The sequence below is a fragment of the Carassius gibelio genome, chromosome B22 (assembly GCF_023724105.1).
Source record: "Carassius gibelio isolate Cgi1373 ecotype wild population from Czech Republic chromosome B22, carGib1.2-hapl.c, whole genome shotgun sequence".
In the NCBI taxonomy this organism is placed as follows: Eukaryota; Metazoa; Chordata; class Actinopteri; order Cypriniformes; family Cyprinidae; genus Carassius; species Carassius gibelio.
The window spans coordinates 5,234,372-5,251,309 of record NC_068417.1 but is presented as its reverse complement, the minus strand read 5'-3'; the positions used below and the strand labels follow the sequence as shown (position 1 = coordinate 5,251,309).

Sequence of the window (16,938 nt, the reverse complement as noted above, 5' to 3'; positions counted from 1 at the left end):
CACAAAGTTTGTTAAGGTTTTGTTTTCTCCAGCAATCCTCTGAAAGTGCAGCAGTGTTTAAAATGATTGTCTGAAAACAAGACTCAGTCTTACCTCTGTTTGTGTGAGAGACTCATCTTTCCTCTCTTCTCTGACAGACTGCAGAGAATCAGCACTGATTGATCAGCACTGGCTTGAGACAACAATCTGCTGTTCAGTGTGACCTGGAGATGAAGAGGTTAATGAGATCAAGAAATATGTTCAGTTAGCAGCAACAGCAACAAATAACACTATATAAAATAAAGTGAGTTACAAACAAATGCACCTTTTCAAACTCAGTCTCCGTGCTCACAGCGTCCCAAATACAAATCATTTTTATATTTATTTATATTTTCATTGTCTGGCTATCTGTGATTTCGGTATGTTGTTAAAGGATATGATTTTATTTTTTTGGTAGTATTATATCACATTGTGAGTGTATATGAGCAACTTTTGTTGTTTTCTCGTGATATCTGATGGGACCATAGACTGTATAAAAATATGGAAGTAGTGTCCGTGACGTCACCCGTAGACTCCTGAGGTGTGTTTTTAGAATTGTCTTTCAGTTCCCTGCTGTATACTAAGGTTAACAGTAGGCAAGGAGAATAACCAGGGAGCAATAGAGGAAACTGAGACTGTATTACTGTACTGTAATTGATTTTATCCTATATTTCTTGCTTTAGCATCACCTATCCACCCAAAAATAGTCAAATTGGTTTCATTACGTTCCCTGAATTCTTTCAATACACTTTTGACAGGATGTGTATCATTTCGTCCTTGGAGATTGAAGCAGTATACCATCATTAATTTTACTCTTCTAATTCTTAATGGCATTTCCTCCTGCACTGATGATAGCGGAGATGATCTGAATGCCCCGCTACAGATTCTCAAGGCCTGAGCTTGTACTACATCTAATTACTTGAGGTTTGATTCTGCTGCTGACATGTAAGCTATACGTCCATAAATTTCCATGTTAGTATTTTATCAAACCAATCCCCAAGAAACCTGACAGCTTTGCTTGCTCCAGGTGTTGTCTACACAGATTCAAGGAAAGGGTGAGATTTTATGTCTCTTTGAAAAACAAATAATCTGTGTTTTTTTTCTACAGATCATTTAAATACCCATTTATTGGTTCATTTTTCAATTTCAACTAATGGAACGAGTATTTTCTTATTGACATGATATTTTTCGACCTCTGATCCATCATCTGCATACAAAGATTTTCCTACATTTTGTTCAACCTGAGAGATTAATCATTATGTTGAATAGTAAAGGACTACATACACGTCCTTGTGGAGTCTGGAATATACTTCACCTACTCCTCACTTGTATTTTCCTGTTAAATAAAACACATCTAAAACTCAATTATACATCCCACATTCAATTCTTAATTATTTTAATGTGACCAATAATCCTGCTTTGTCCTCTGTGAGGTCATATATTCTTCTTCTTTTGTTGTTATTAGCGGTTAGCAAACAGCGTTCGGTGCATTACCACCACCCACTGATCTGGAGTGTGGACTAAGGATCTAAATCACTATACAAATTAATTACCTTTAAACAAATAAAATCAATAAACGTATAGTTCTCAAATTCAACGTCGTGTATTTTGACGTCACGCATGTCTCAGTACAGTGATTCTCAAATTTTTTACAGTGATGTAACATTTAACATTGTTCTGAGTAGCCCTTCTCTTCCACTTAGACCACAGTCACACCTTTACTATATTAAAAGACAACATTTGCACCTTAAATTGATTTACAAATATATATATATATATATATATATATATATATATATATATATATATATATATATATATATATATATATATATATATATAGCCTTTATAGAGACAAATATTTTCTATCCTTATTAATTATAACTTATGTCATGTTTTATGTGATATTCTTAACTTTCCATTAATTGTATTATTAATATAATCAATAAAGCAATAAAATATGGCAAATCGACAATAGCCTACTTGTAAACTTAAAAATAAAACAGACAATAGGTGACGGCAAATCACTGTCTTCATGAGCCGGGCATCATTCATTCATTCAGTAGCAAGCTAATGCTGTAGTTATTAATCACTGACTCTCAGAATCGTTCAAAGACGCAGATACATTCACTAAACATCACTTGCTTGGAGATGCACACCAGATAATACAGATTTCATTGGAAGTAGTGTTATTTCATTGCAAAATATAACAAATATGACAATATTATGTTTAAATGTAGACTACATTTAACATGTACAGTGTTCACTTAATATAATATTTTTTTTGTTGAACTGTTGTAAAAATTCATGTCACATTTGCCATCGTTTGGATATTCAGGGAAATTCGCATTCTTGTTCGTATTTTAAACATGAAAACAATAACTCGCACAGGGTTTCTGTATCAGAGAGAGTTTAAATCAATCTCAATGTACAGTCCATGTCAATATTTGCTCTTCATGCTATTAAGTGAAGATCTACTTTAAGATTCATCGAACAGCATCATGATTCGCTAAAGCAGCACATTCAGTGTTATCCTATCACATGCACGCTGCTTGTGTGGATGCAGTCAGTCAAGAAGATATTTAGAAAACTGCTGGTAATCAAACAGTTGGTGGTTCCCAACGACTTCCATAGTAGGTAAAAAAAATACTAAGGAATGGCAACCACCAACTAAATCATAAGTGATGACAGAATTTTCATTTTTAGGTAAACTATTCCTTTAATGTTTTATACTTGCGTTAGTATTAGTTTTTATTCCTTGTTTTAAAGTATTTCATTAGTTTAGCTTCCATGATTTTGATTGAATGCCTCATTAGGCCTAATTATAAATAATTAAAGAGAACACTGATTTCTATGATTAATAGATACTGCTTTGTGCTGTCAGACACCGATTTTATTTAGTCTGTCTGCTGTTTTAGTTATACTAATGCAATATATTGGACCAAATGTTTGTTGTAAGTCTCAACCGGTAGATGGAAAACAAACTATCGTGATTTCTGATCGAGCGTTTGGACACGGAAGCGGTGACGTCACACTCAATGTCTTAAAAAATACTTTCGATTTCACATCACAAAATAACAACATAACACACAAGAGGATATACGAAAAACACCTTCAGAAACAGATTCGTGTTCAATAACCTCTCTTTGAAAACATACTCGCGGTCTTGTCCGATATAAAAGAGAAATTATAAGTATTTTAAAACGCTTATTTTTCTGTGCTTTAGGCCTGTCGCTTGTCAGCAATTAATTCTCATATCTCTCGGATGGATTGGATTAAATATATAAAAACAACGTCCGCGAGGGTTAAAATTAGTAGAGTCTGTGATAGTTATAGCCTACCTGTACAAATGTTTTTGATAAAACGGATCTAATCCAGCGAGCAAAGTTTCCCTTTCATATATCACTTCGATGCTGCAGTGACGTCACCACGTATGGGAACACCTCCGGTGTGACGAATGTCTGAAGCCCTATACCATCCCGCCAATCCTATTGGCCAAATGGCGCATGGCACCACCCTACGCATGCGCACGCATGATATACCTGGGTGCCGCGCGTCATTTCGCTCAGATTTCATTCCTTCAGGAATAGCGAATCATCTGTGCCCTACCATCTCGCGTTCTCCAGCGACTTCTTCGAGCAGTGTTAACTCCTCTTCGCGGACGCGATGAGTTTTCGTAAATGCAAGGAGCCATGTACCAGGTACATCACGGCGGGTGACTCCCATGACAGGTGCGTAGTATGTCTCGGTTTGCATCACGTACAGGCGGTGCTTAGCGGCCTTTCTTCCTGTCCCCATTGTGATGGCCTGCGGCTCAGAGTACTGCGCTCTAGGGTGGAAGTATTTTCCGATGTCGCCCTCGAGTCTAACCCCCGTCATGTCACCTCTGCGACTGCCGAGGCACCGCACGAGGCGATAGCCTGGGGTGACACGTGCGACATGGATTTCGTGGACAGCGCAGCGCTGGAATATTCTCCACATCGCTCGCTCAACCTCCTCTCACCGCCAGCGAGCAGCCTCTCGGGAGGAGCCTTCACCTATGGCACCTCCTCGTAAGGATTGGGGCCCTAAGGTTTTTCCACCGGCTCACCAGCGTCAACGCAAAAGACTGAACCTGAGCTCGACGGCAACTGCCTCTCGTTCTCAGGTGCCGAATAGCAGCTCCTGATCATTTTGCTGCTTGCCAGGGACTGTGCCCTCCACTAGAGAGCGCTGTCGGACCGCTTTCGCGCATCCTACACTCTCATTGCAGTCCCCATGCTCAAACATTGACTGTCTCGCCGCAAACAGCGCTTCGAGCAGCATTGGATCGAGCTGTAATGTCGGGCGCTCCCTCAGACACTCTGCGCAATCCTGCTTTCAGAATTCGAGGGGCGATTCAGGGATCCTACACAAACGGCCCGTTTATGACGGCTCGCGCAGCCGCCGCTTTTTCGCTAGCGGCAGAGCCCGATGTTCAATCTGTTGGCCTAATTCCTGCCGTGGACACGTTTCAGGATTATACTCAACGGGACGCAACGACTCTTATGCATACGCTTCCCCTGTGCACGAACGCCACGGGTTTTTCGTGCCCGGACGTTTTAACGCGTATGACAGCGTTGCAGGAAGCGGAAGTTTTGAGACCGCTAGTATTGTTTCGGGCCGCGTGGGAACGCTTGCCCGACATTTTTCAATGGGTGTTACGCACAATTTGTCACGGATACACCATTCAGTTTCGAAAAGGCCCGCCCCCTTTCCGTGGAATTCTTTCCACGACGGTGAAGTCTACGGAAATAGCGGTGCTGCTACAGGAAATGTCAACTCTGCTGAGCAAAGGGGCTATAGAAGAAGTACACCCCTCACAGATGGAGGCAGAATTTTACAGCCGTTATTTTGTGGTACCAAAAAAAGACGGCGGATTACGGCCCATTCTGGATTTACGCCCTCTGAATCTTGCACTCAGGCCGAGCAAATTCAAGATGTTGACGGTAAAGTCTATTATGTCTCAGATCCGACCAAACGATTGGTTTATTACGATCGATCTGAAGGATGCGTATTTTCATATTCAGATCGTCAGGAGACACAGGAAGTTCCTCAGATTTGCTTTAGAGGGCAAAGCATATCAGTACCGCGTTCTTCCCTTTGGCTTGGCTTTAGCGCCCCGTACTTTCTCAAAATGCATGGACGCAGCTCTGGCCCCGTTGCGGCTCCAGGGCGTTCGTGTTTTGAATTATTTGGACGATTGGCTGGTGCTAGCGCAATCGCAGACTCAAGCACACTCTCATCGAGATCTTGTGCTGAATCATTTAAACAGCCTGGGCTTACGCACAAATTTCCAGAAAAGTGTTTTAATCCCCTCTCAACGGATAACCTTTCTGGGAATAGATTTGGATTCTCGCGCGATGACAGCGAAACTTTCTCTCCCGCGCGCTCAGTCGATTGCGTCATGCGTGAGGCGCTTCAAAGCGGGCCACACGGTGACAGTGAGATTGTGCCTGAGGCTCTTAGGTCTAATGGCAGCAGCATCCCCCGTGATTCGTCTGGGATTGCTTCACATGCGCCCTTTTCAGTGGTGGACGAAAAGGCGGAATATTTCACCCCGTTGTCTTCCGCATCGAACGATTTCGGAGACACGGCGGTGTGTGATGTCGCTAAAACTATGGATGTCAACCGAATTTCTCCTGACAGGAGTTCGGCTGGGAATTTATGCTTTCCGAGGGACTGTCATGACGGACGCGTCTTTGACCGGTTGGGGAGCTGTTTGTCAAGGGCGCCCAGCCCACGGAGTGTGGACAGCGGTTCAGCGCAGCTGGCACATAAACAGGCTGGAATTACTGGCAGTTTTTCTGGCTCTCCAGTATTTCGCGGATCTGCTGATCGGCCGTCATGTGCTGCTCAGATCAGACAACACAGCGGTTGTGTCATACCTGAACCATCAAGGGGGATTACGCGTGTTCTTCTTTGGTCTCAGGACAAATTTCTGTTGATCCGGGCCGTTCATGTCCCCAGACGATTGAATTTCGGAGCGGATTTGCTATCCAGACAGGCTCTGGAACAAGGAGAATGGAGATTACACCCCCAGACGGTGAATCTCTTATGGCGGATTTTCGGCAGAGCGAAAGTGGATTTATTCGCGTCGAACATGACTACGCATTGCCCGCTATGGTTCTCCCTATGCCCCCCATCGCCCCTGGGCGTGAATGCATTAGCTCACAGCTGGCCCAGGACCAGTCTGTATGCTTTTCCTCCGATTCGTCTGATCCCAGCGGTATTATGCAGAATACGGCGGGACAGAGTGGAACAGCTGCTGCTGGTGGCTCCGCGATGGCACTCGCAGCCGTGGTTTGCGGACCTGATCGGTCTGTTAGCGGGCTCTCCATGGGAGATTCCCCTCAGACAGGATTTATTATCGCAAGCACAGGGACTGATTTGGCACCCGAGGCCAGATCTGTGGAAACTGTGGGCGTGGCCTCTGAGCGGAGTGAGTTAGTATGTCCCGGTCTTTCTGTTGAAACCACTGAGACTATACTGAATTCTAGAGCAGCTTCTACGAGACGCTTATATGCTTTCAAGTGGAGACTGTTTGCAGCCTGGTGTGGAAATCGTAATGTGGATCCAGTTTACTGCCCAGTGGCTTCAGTACTGGAGTTCCTTCAGGACCGTTTTTCTGGTGAAGTAACACCAGCCACTCTGAAGCCCTTGGAGACTGTACCGGATAAATTCCTGACACTGAAGACACTTCTTCTCATGGCTTTATCCTCCCTCAAGAGAGTTGGGGATTTACAGGCTCATTCTGTTTCACCCTCGTGCATGGAATTTGCACCGGGCTCTGTAAAGGTGCTGCTGCGGCCCAGGCCTAATTATGTTCCTAAGGTCGCATCTAACCCCTTTCGCTTTCAGCAAGTGGTCCTGGAAGCTTTACCCCCTGCTGAGGCTGGGTCAGGAGATCTAAGTCTTTGCCCTGTGAGAGCTTTAAAGACTTATGTGGACCGTACAGCCCCATGGCGTGAGTCTGACCAGCTGTTCGTCTGTTTTGGAAATAAGGGTAAGGGCCATGCGGTTACAAAACAGCGCATGTCCCATTGGCTGGTGGAGGCAATATCTTTAGCCTATGAGGTGCGCGGACTCGCTTCGCCCTTAGGAGTTAAAACTCATTCCACTAGAGCTGTGGCTTCTTCTCAAGCTTTTCTCAGTGGATCCTCCATGGATGATATCTGTGCTGCGGCAGGATGGTCCTCACCGAGCACTTTTATCAAGTCCTACAGTCTGGATGTGAGGATGGCTCCTGGCTCCCGGGTTCTCTCCACTTGAGCAGATGCTTCCAGGTACGTCAGGCGTTTTGGTATAGCATTCCCATACGTGGTGACGTCACCGCAGCATCGAAGTCACCTATGAAAGGGAACATCTCGGTTACGTATGTAACCATGGTTCCCTGAATAGGGAACGAGATGCTGCGGTCCTGGCCGTGCCATACCTTGATAGCATTCTTCTTCTTCAGTCATGAAATCTGAGCGAAATGGCGCGCGGCACCCAGGTATATCATGCGTGCGCATGCGTAGGGTGGTGCCATGCGACATTTGGCCAATAGGATTGGCGGGATGGTATAGGGCTTCAGACATTCGTCACACCGGAGGTGTTCCCATACGTGGTGACGTCACCGCAGCATCTCGTTCCCTATTCAGGGAACCATGGTTACATACATAACCGAGATGTTTCTCTTTCAATCTGCATAGTTCTTCTTCTTCTCTGGTGTTTCTTGGCGGTTGGCAACCTCACTCTTCATTACCGCCACCAACTGGAATAAAGTATGGATCAGGATATTTGCTTATATGTTGTATAGAAATAAACATAAAAAACAACAAATTAATAAATAAATAAATATATTTAAAATATTATATTATTTTATATAATTTACTTTCTCTCACTAACTCAATAATATAATCATGATTAACTTGCTAGCAGTTTTCACTAATAAACCTCCACTTTCCATAATCCGTGACAGAGGAGCATCTTGGAGGCAGGGATTTAAAACTTTATCAAGAAACAAACTGACTTTTGAACTTTTTCGATCAGGTAGGGTTCAAATGATTTCAAAACATTTCAGCCAGTTTATATATATGGTGGATATATTAATTATATGAGCACTGTAATACTTAATTCCTCACTTAATCAGTTTCTATGAACAATCAGTCAGAATAAAGTGAGCTGATCTGCTGCTGATCCTGAATGTCTTGTTTAATGAGTGTTTATAGTCTGAGACTCATCAATATTATCAGCTGATGAAAATCCTCTTTATTACATGATAATAGACCCTGTTTTCACCTCATTCATTACACTGATGACTTCAGATCTGTTCATTGACACATTAAGATCATGTTAATGCTGTCATAGCATCATAATGGCATTTATTTAAAGTATCCGTGATAGACTATATTAAAACTAAATCATACATAAACAGTTTGTTCATGCTGAATGAATGTGATCAATGTGAAATAATTTAGCAGGCTTCAGGCCTGATGTGTCACCTAAAAGTTAATTCAAAGGAGAAACCACATTCACATTCTTTAAGTGGAAATAGTTTTTCACATCTGCAGAGTTTAAAACTACATCAGAAGAGACACACTGGTGTGAGAGATCATATGTGCTTTGAGTGTGAGAAGACTTTTATTACTGCTGTAGAACTAAAACAGCACCAGAGGATCCACACCGGAGAGAAACCTTACATGTGTTCACACTGTGACAAGAGATTCAATCAGTTAGGACATATTAAATCCCATGAGAGGATCCAGACTGGAGCTAAATCATATCACTGCACCGCATGTGGGAAGAGTTTCACTCTATTTTCTAATCTATGCAGTCATAAAAATAAAATATCACATTAAAATAGTTTAACTTCCTTTAAGCGTGACATCGTATTGTTCTGTATAAGTCTGTCATGAGCACCCACAAGAAGTGAAATAACAAAAATTACAAATACTTTACAGTTTATATCAGTGAATAAAGTTCATCTTCAAGACCAGCAGTTTCATCTGTGAGATTCATATCAACTCAAAAATGAAGTTACAAAGATCAGGCTTGTAGCCAGCTCTGAGAACACCGAGGTCCAGACCTTGGTCATTTTGTCATGTTCAAAAATAATATTTGTTCTCTGAATGACTAATTTGCAGTTCAAAACTCCTCATATGAGTGTAGACAGTTTGTAATAATCTTGAGTGTCCCTGGAATGAAAATGATCGTTGCTAGATGCTGGTTAAGGTGAACAAGGCTTGAGACAGTTGTGAGGGCGCGGGTGCAACCTCTGATGTGTCAGAGCCATTTTTTAATAATTTTATAATACAATTGTATTATCTTTTCTGCTTAATTTGACACTGTAGAAAGATAATAAAGTGGATAGTTGCAGTTCAGAGTTAGTGATATCTTTATGTTATGTTAATTTACAAAAGATTTGAACTGATTACGGTTTATTTTTTATTTACTTTTTGATACACTGAGAGTAATAAAGAAAGGCCCATGGACAGGATACCACATTCGGTAAGGCAAAAAAAAAAAAAAAAAAACAATAACACATCATGATATTTTGTGTCAGAAACTTAATGAATGCTATTAAAACCATAGCATTTAGCAATAATACACAAATCTGTTTTTTTTTAAAGTCAAGTCAATTATCATATATTTGACTTTCTTTAAGCCCTACTTTAAGCATAGTTTTAATAATACTAAATGTTTTATTATATCTAATATAAACAGGAATTAATTTCTATCATTCTGCTGCTCTAACTGAAAATCAATGACTTAGCCAATCTGAGACTTTGTTCAATGCAGCAGTAAGTTTGATAGCAGCTTGTTTTTTTGTCTTAGCAGAAGTATAAAGAACTGTATCTGAACCTGGACCTCTAGACAAACTGTAGGCAGATAATTAATGTGTATGCTAAACAAAATTGTTCCAAGAACCGACCCCTGTGGGACTCCAATATTACAGTCAAGAAATGGTAAGCATGCATCATTAATTATTGTACATTCTTTTCTTACATTTAAGTATGTAAGTACTCCATCCATGTTAATTTATTAGTAGAAAATTTAAACCTTGATAATTTAGATAAAAAAACATTGATTAACGGTATAAAAAGTATTTTTAAAATCAAGGAAGATGGCTCCAACAACACATCCCCTATCAAGACTGGATTTAATTTGTTCAATGAAATAACAGTTGGCTGTCTCCATAGAGTGGTGTGTGTGCCCTAAATCCAAACTTCATAGGATGTAATGGAAAATTACCAAGATTTAAATGCTGTACTTACTAATTGAAAACGAACATTTCAGTTACTTTAGAAACAACTCGTAAAATACTGATAGGTCTATAGTTAATTACATTAGCAGGATCACCAGTCTTATACAGTACACCTGGTATGAAGCATTTTTTTTTTCATCACCTGCTAGAACAGCAAAATCTAATGTTTGTTTTCTGTATATTCGTGTGTATGATTGTTTCAAGTTTTGGAGCCAAAAATTAAAGTATGAATCTGTGAGGAAAATTAATTAGACATGCTGATGCGATTTCAATGTTATTTAGCTTTCTTTTTTTCATTAATGTTTGTCAATAAAAAAGTTTCAGTTACTTTCCTTTTTTAAATTCTAGTCTATATTTGAAAAGGACTGCAAACATAAACTGTAAAGATAAGTGTGTCAGACATGTCAGTGTGGGAAGTATGTTTTATTTATTTATTTTCCAGAAGGGCTCTGTATTGCTAATGGTAAGGACTCAGAATAATATACTCAGAATAAAGTGAGCTGATCTGCTGCTGCTGAATGTCTTGTTTAATGAGTGTTTATAGTCTGAATCTCATCAATATTATCAGCTGATGAAAATCCTCTTTATTTCATGATAATAGATCCTGTTTTCACCTCATTCATTATGGAGATCTGCTGTAAACTGCAATCAACAGTTAATTTCATTCTTCTCATCAGACTGAAACTATGCAGTTAGCCTACTACTATGATGTCTTCAAGACACAAATGTCCTAACAACATTTCTTTCATCATTAGTCTGTCTAAGATTACGTTTAATATAAACCAACACAAAGGAAAAACAAATAAACAAAAATTCAAACTCAAATGGAAGGAATTATGGAAGCACTGATTTTTATTGTTTACATAACTGTACTTCTATTTATCCTTTTTTTTTTTACTTGTTTTCTTAACATTTTAATATTTGTAATTATTAAATGTTAAGATCTTAGAGACAAAACAGAAATGCATGTGTAAATTTGTGTAAACATTCAGATACTTTAGTATAAATACCAGATAAACATAAATGCTTAATATGCGAATTAGTAGAACAACAAACTCACAAACTGGCAGATCTGCTCCTCCATCAGTGAAACTCCTCTCACAACAGTATCACCTTCAGTGAAGCTCCTCCCACAACAATCACACCTTCAGTGAAGCTCCTCCCACAACAATCACACCTTCAGTGAAGCCCCTCCCACAACAATCACACCAGCAGTGAAGCTCCTCCCACTGCAGTTCATCAATAAATGCTGGAATATTCCCATCAGTCTACAAGTGAAGAGGAGCATCAAATCATCAGGAAGAAGTGAAATCTGCAGAGACAGAGTTTATTGAAGAACAGAGAGAACATGAGAGATCCAGAACCCTGCAGAACCAAACACACTGAAGAACAAACAGGTTGGTGTTTATGCTTGATACTTTATTAATGAGAATGGAAAACAATAAAAGTTATCAGCAGTTCAACAGATTTAGTGTTTATTGCATAGAAATACTCTAGGAATTGTAAAAAAAAAAAAAAAGAGGACATGAGAGAACCAGAACCCTGCAGAATCAAACACACTGAAGAACAAACAGGTTGGTGTTTATGCTTGATCCTTTATTAATGAGAATGGAAAACAATCAGCAGTTATCCGCAGTTCAACAGATTTAGTGTTTATCGCATAGAAATACTCTAGGAATTGTAAAAAAAAAAAAGAGGACATGAGAGAACCAGAACCCTGCAGAATCAAACACACTGAAGAACAAACAGGTTGGTGTTTATGCTTGATACTTTATTAATGAGAATGGAAAACAATCAGCAGTTATCTATGGAAGCATATGGGTAGCATTATTCAATTTGGGATGTAATATGCAAAATGACAATGCAATATGTAAAATGGCAATGCATTTCTGTATTTACATTTACATTTTCCAATACATTTGTGCAACGTTTGGTGCAAAATGAAAATGAAAATTAAATTACATAATTTTCATTTGCCATTTACTACACCAGTTTTAATATGTAAAATGAATATTAATTTTAACGCTTTATAAGTTGCAAAATTAAAATGAAAATGTATTACAGAAATGATTAGATATGTTTAACATGTTAAAGCAAAAACTGTGGCAAAATGATCATTTAAATGCTATTTTTCTTAATTGCATTAACACTCACAGTCAAGACAATCACGATTGCATTTTCATTCGGTGTCCCGCAATGAATGTAGCAAAACTCAATGTGCACATTGAAAATGCATTCCGAGCCGATCACGTGTCCCCGCCCTCGCGCCACGTCAATCATTGTGTGAACAAGGCGGGGCTTACAGAAGGTCAGAGACTCAAGTCTCAAGAAGAGGATTCAATCAAATGAGACAACATAGACAAGACAGTTGGTCCGTGTATGTTTTGATCATTTCGGTTTATGGCTTCAATATTTCATTCGGACTTGTGGGCGGAGCTGAAACGCTGCTTTCATCTGATTGGTCGAATCGGAGCGGTTTTCATCTGACAGCCTTCAGCTCGGTCTTGTCATTCTTTCAGGCAAAATAAGAGTCAGTGCGAGTGAAGCACTGAAATGTCTGAAACTACGCTCACTGTTAATTCGTGCTGCTGAGACCTGCAAATTATTTCTAGGTTGTAGTATTGTATGAATATTGTCCCACTGATAAATACAGTGCAAATAGTTCTGTCCCTTTGGATAACAGTGAAGTGGAAATTAAAATCAATAATAGACTGAACAGTTCCATGTCTGTAACATTTACCACTCTCATCTTTTAAGTCATAAGGCACAAGGTATGTGTGTGTGTGTGTGTGTGTGTGTGACATTAATAAATAATTGTAAAAATGAATATAGTTACATTTCTAAATAAAAATAGTAAAATTAGCTCTATGCTGCTCAGTGCTCCAGTAGCCTACCCCAGAGCGCCCTCTCGCGGCTGTAGACGGTAATGTTTTCTCTTGGTCCTGAATAAATGTGACATATAGTCCAGTGCGACTTATATATGTTTTTTTCCTCGTCATGACGTATTTTTGGACTGATGCAACTTATACCGAAAAATACAGTTAACATTATTATTATTATTTATTATGAGAGTAATTGACACAGACTAGAACTTTAATGTTTCACCCAATTCAGCTCATATCTTTAGACTCGTCCGACTCGTGTTGCTTGTATAACTGGCCAGACTTACCTTCCCAAAAAATCCTATTTAATTTTATTTCATAAATTTAACTATATTTCCACTTTACTGTTATCCAAAGGGACAGAACTATTTGCACTGTTTTTATCAGTGGGACAATATTCATACAATACTACAACCTAGAAATAATTTGCAGGTCTCAGTAGCACGAATTATGTGCCCAGCTACATCTGATTCAAATATTATGCTAATTAACAGTGAGCGTAGTTTCAGACATTTCAGTGCTTCACTCGCACTGACTCTTATTTTGCCTGAAAGAATGACAAGACCGAGCTGAAGGCTGTCAGATGAAAACCGCTCCGATTCGACCAATCAGATGAAAGCAGCGTTTCAGCTCCGCCCACAAGTCCGAATGAAATATTGAAGCCATAAACCGAAATGATCAAAACATACACGGACCAACTGTCTTGTCTATGTTGTCTCATTTGATTGAATCCTCTTCTTGAGACTTGAGTCTCTGACCTTCTGTAAGCCCCGCCTTGTTCACACAATGATTGACGTGGCGCGAGGGCGGGGACACGTGATCGGCTCGGAATGCATTTTCAATGTGCACATTGAGTTTTGCTACATTCATTGCGGGACACCGAATGAAAATGCAATCGTGATTGTCTTGACTGTGAGTGTTAATGCAATTAAGAAAAATAGCATTTAAATGATCATTTTGCCACAGTTTTTGCTTTAACATGTTAAACATATCTAATCATTTCTGTAATACATTTTCATTTTAATTTTGCAACTTATAAAGCGTTAAAATTAATATTCATTTTACATATTAAAACTGGTGTAGTAAATGGCAAATGAAAATTATGTAATTTAATTTTCATTTTCATTTTGCACCAAACGTTGCACAAATGTATTGGAAAATGTAAATGTAAATACAGAAATGCATTGCCATTTTACATATTGCATTGTCATTTTGCATATTACATCCCAAATTGAATAATGCTACCCATATGCTTCCATAGTTATCCGCAGTTCAACAGATTTAGTGTTTATCGCATAGAAATACTCTAGGAATTGTAAAAAAAAAAAAAAAAATAGAAAACAATCCAATAAATAATATAGGGGAGTCTTTCTATCTCCAGGGTACAAAAAAAGGACTGAAACTGGAATGTTCAAATGACATTGATTCCTGGGTGTTGCCATTAAAAAAAAAGCTTTCATTTTAAAAAAGAAGAAATTGAATGAAAATGATGTTTTAACAGTAGTCAGTGAAAAATACTGGTCAGTTATTTAGTTTAAAATATTTATTAACCGCAAAGTAAGTTTTGATTACAGTATATTGATGTGAATATTATGTGTATAATATAGTGTTATAATTGTGGAGTCGATCAAGCAACGAAAAGTTCTCAGAAACATTTGATTAGTGTGTATTTTGTAATATAGATTATTGTATCTTATTTTGTAAAATTGTAACAAATTTTTTATAATTTGGTGCAGCTGTTGTCTACTTTCACTTCACATTTTCTGATTTTTTTGTGAGTTTAATTATAGTGTAACTTTTTTTAAACTGTAATTTCAGATCTAATGGAGGAGAAAAAAACATCATGTCAAAACTGGAGAAAAAACTCTTTCACAGACTGAAAGTATTTCTTTTTTTAAAAGAAGAGATAATAAAAGTTTCACCTGCTCTCAGTGTGGAAAGAGTTTAACATACAAACAGAATCTCAGTGTTCACATGAGGATCCACACTGGAGACAAACCGTTCACATGTGATCAGTGTGGGAAGAGATTCATACAATCATCAAGCCTTAAGAGCCACATGCACATCCACACTGGAGAGAAACTGTTCACATGTGATCAGTGCGGGAAGAGTTTCATACAATCTTCAAGCCTTAAGAGCCACATGCACATCCACACTGGAGAGAAACCGTTCACATGTGATCAGTGCGGGAAGAGATTTGCACAACCATCAAGCCTTAAGATGCACATGAACATCCACACTGAAAAGAAACTGCACGGATGTGATCAATGTGGAAAAAACATTTGCATGGGCTTCAGGCTTGAGTAGACATCTGAATGTTCATTTAAAGGAGAAACCACATTCCTGTTCTTTGTGTGGAAAGAGTTTTTCACAACTGCAGTATTTAAGATACCATCAGAAGAGACACAGTGGTGTGAGGGAATATATGTGCTTTAAGTGTGAGAAGACTTTTATTACGGATACAGAACTGAAGCAGCACCAGAGGATCCATACTGGAGAGAAACCTTACAAGTGTTCACACTGCGAGAAGACATTCATTGAGTTAGGACAGCTAAATTCACATGAGAGGATTCACTCTGGTGAGAAACCGTACCACTGTCTTTTGTCTTCCCTACAGAGACATACAATAAACCACAATAACTAGTTTATCTTCTTTCAAGTGCGACATTGCATCTCTTCTGTATTAATCTGTCATAAGCAGCCACAACAAGTGACATAATAACAAGATCACAATAAGTTATATAGTTTCAGGACCACTGCTTTCAAGTGCTAGATCACTTCCATAGTAATCTCTCTCTTAAACCGCACTTGGACGCCAACGCACTGAACTCTCACAGCTGAAAGTGCTCTACCAAACTTAGATTTGTAACAGTTTCTCACTTCAGTGTGTTACAAACATAATTTTGGTGTCTTTGGAAAGAAGACCCTTTGGGCTTTACTTTTTATCAACCAGATTTGATAATTCTCAAAAATATTAAAAGTTTTTTTTTTTTTTTACCACACTGATTTTTGTTGTTGTTGTTGTTGTTTGTTATAAAAATAAACTAAATCAGTCCTGGAGCAATCCAGAAAAGTAATGGATTGAAAGTCACATGTCTCATGAGTTTCTATTTCAAATCTGAAGAAGATGTCGTGAAAAATGAGACTCCTGCAGCCATTTTTCTGAGACTATGTCTAGTCCCCTCCAACCCCCCAAATATAAAAAAATATATATTTACCAACTGTGTTCCTGTAGCTCAATTGGTAGAGCACTGCTCTATCAAGCGCAAGCTTGGGGGTTCGATTCGTCGGGAACACATGATATGTAAAAATTGATAGCCTGAATGCACTGTAAGTCGCTTTGGATAGAAGCATCTGCTAAATGCATAAATTTAAATTAATTTAATTTATTGAAGGGTTCTTCAAACAATTTTAGTCATTTAACATACCACTGCATATTTTTTTTCAATTATAAAACACTAGACAGAAACTTAGACATCATTTAAGTGATTTATTTGAGCACTAGAAAAATACAATAAGAATAATATGAGTAAGAAAAATAAAAAGATTTAAGTTTGTATGCCAATTACAGAACATCCTGAGATTGCTCGAAATGCAGCATTTACAATTAATTACAATGAAAATACTTGCTGATGTGCCGATGGCCAGTTATAGAGATAGTAATAACACAAATGCACCATAAAGTCAATAAACCACTCTCTATTCATATAGATTCATATATTTATGTAGCAAGTATAAAAATATCAGTGTTCTAGTAGTATACTTGTAAGT

The 16,938-nt window shown here is 38.7% G+C and overlaps 1 protein-coding gene and 1 pseudogene across 1 annotated transcript in view; one reads left to right on the top strand and one right to left on the bottom strand.

Annotated features, from left to right (window-relative positions):
• Window positions 1–16,938, bottom strand: part of LOC127987694 (uncharacterized) — a 2,462,016-nt gene that overhangs the window by 1,671,037 nt on the left and 774,041 nt on the right. The window lies entirely within an intron of this gene.
• Window positions 11,806–15,959, top strand: LOC127987751 (gastrula zinc finger protein XlCGF49.1-like; annotated as a pseudogene).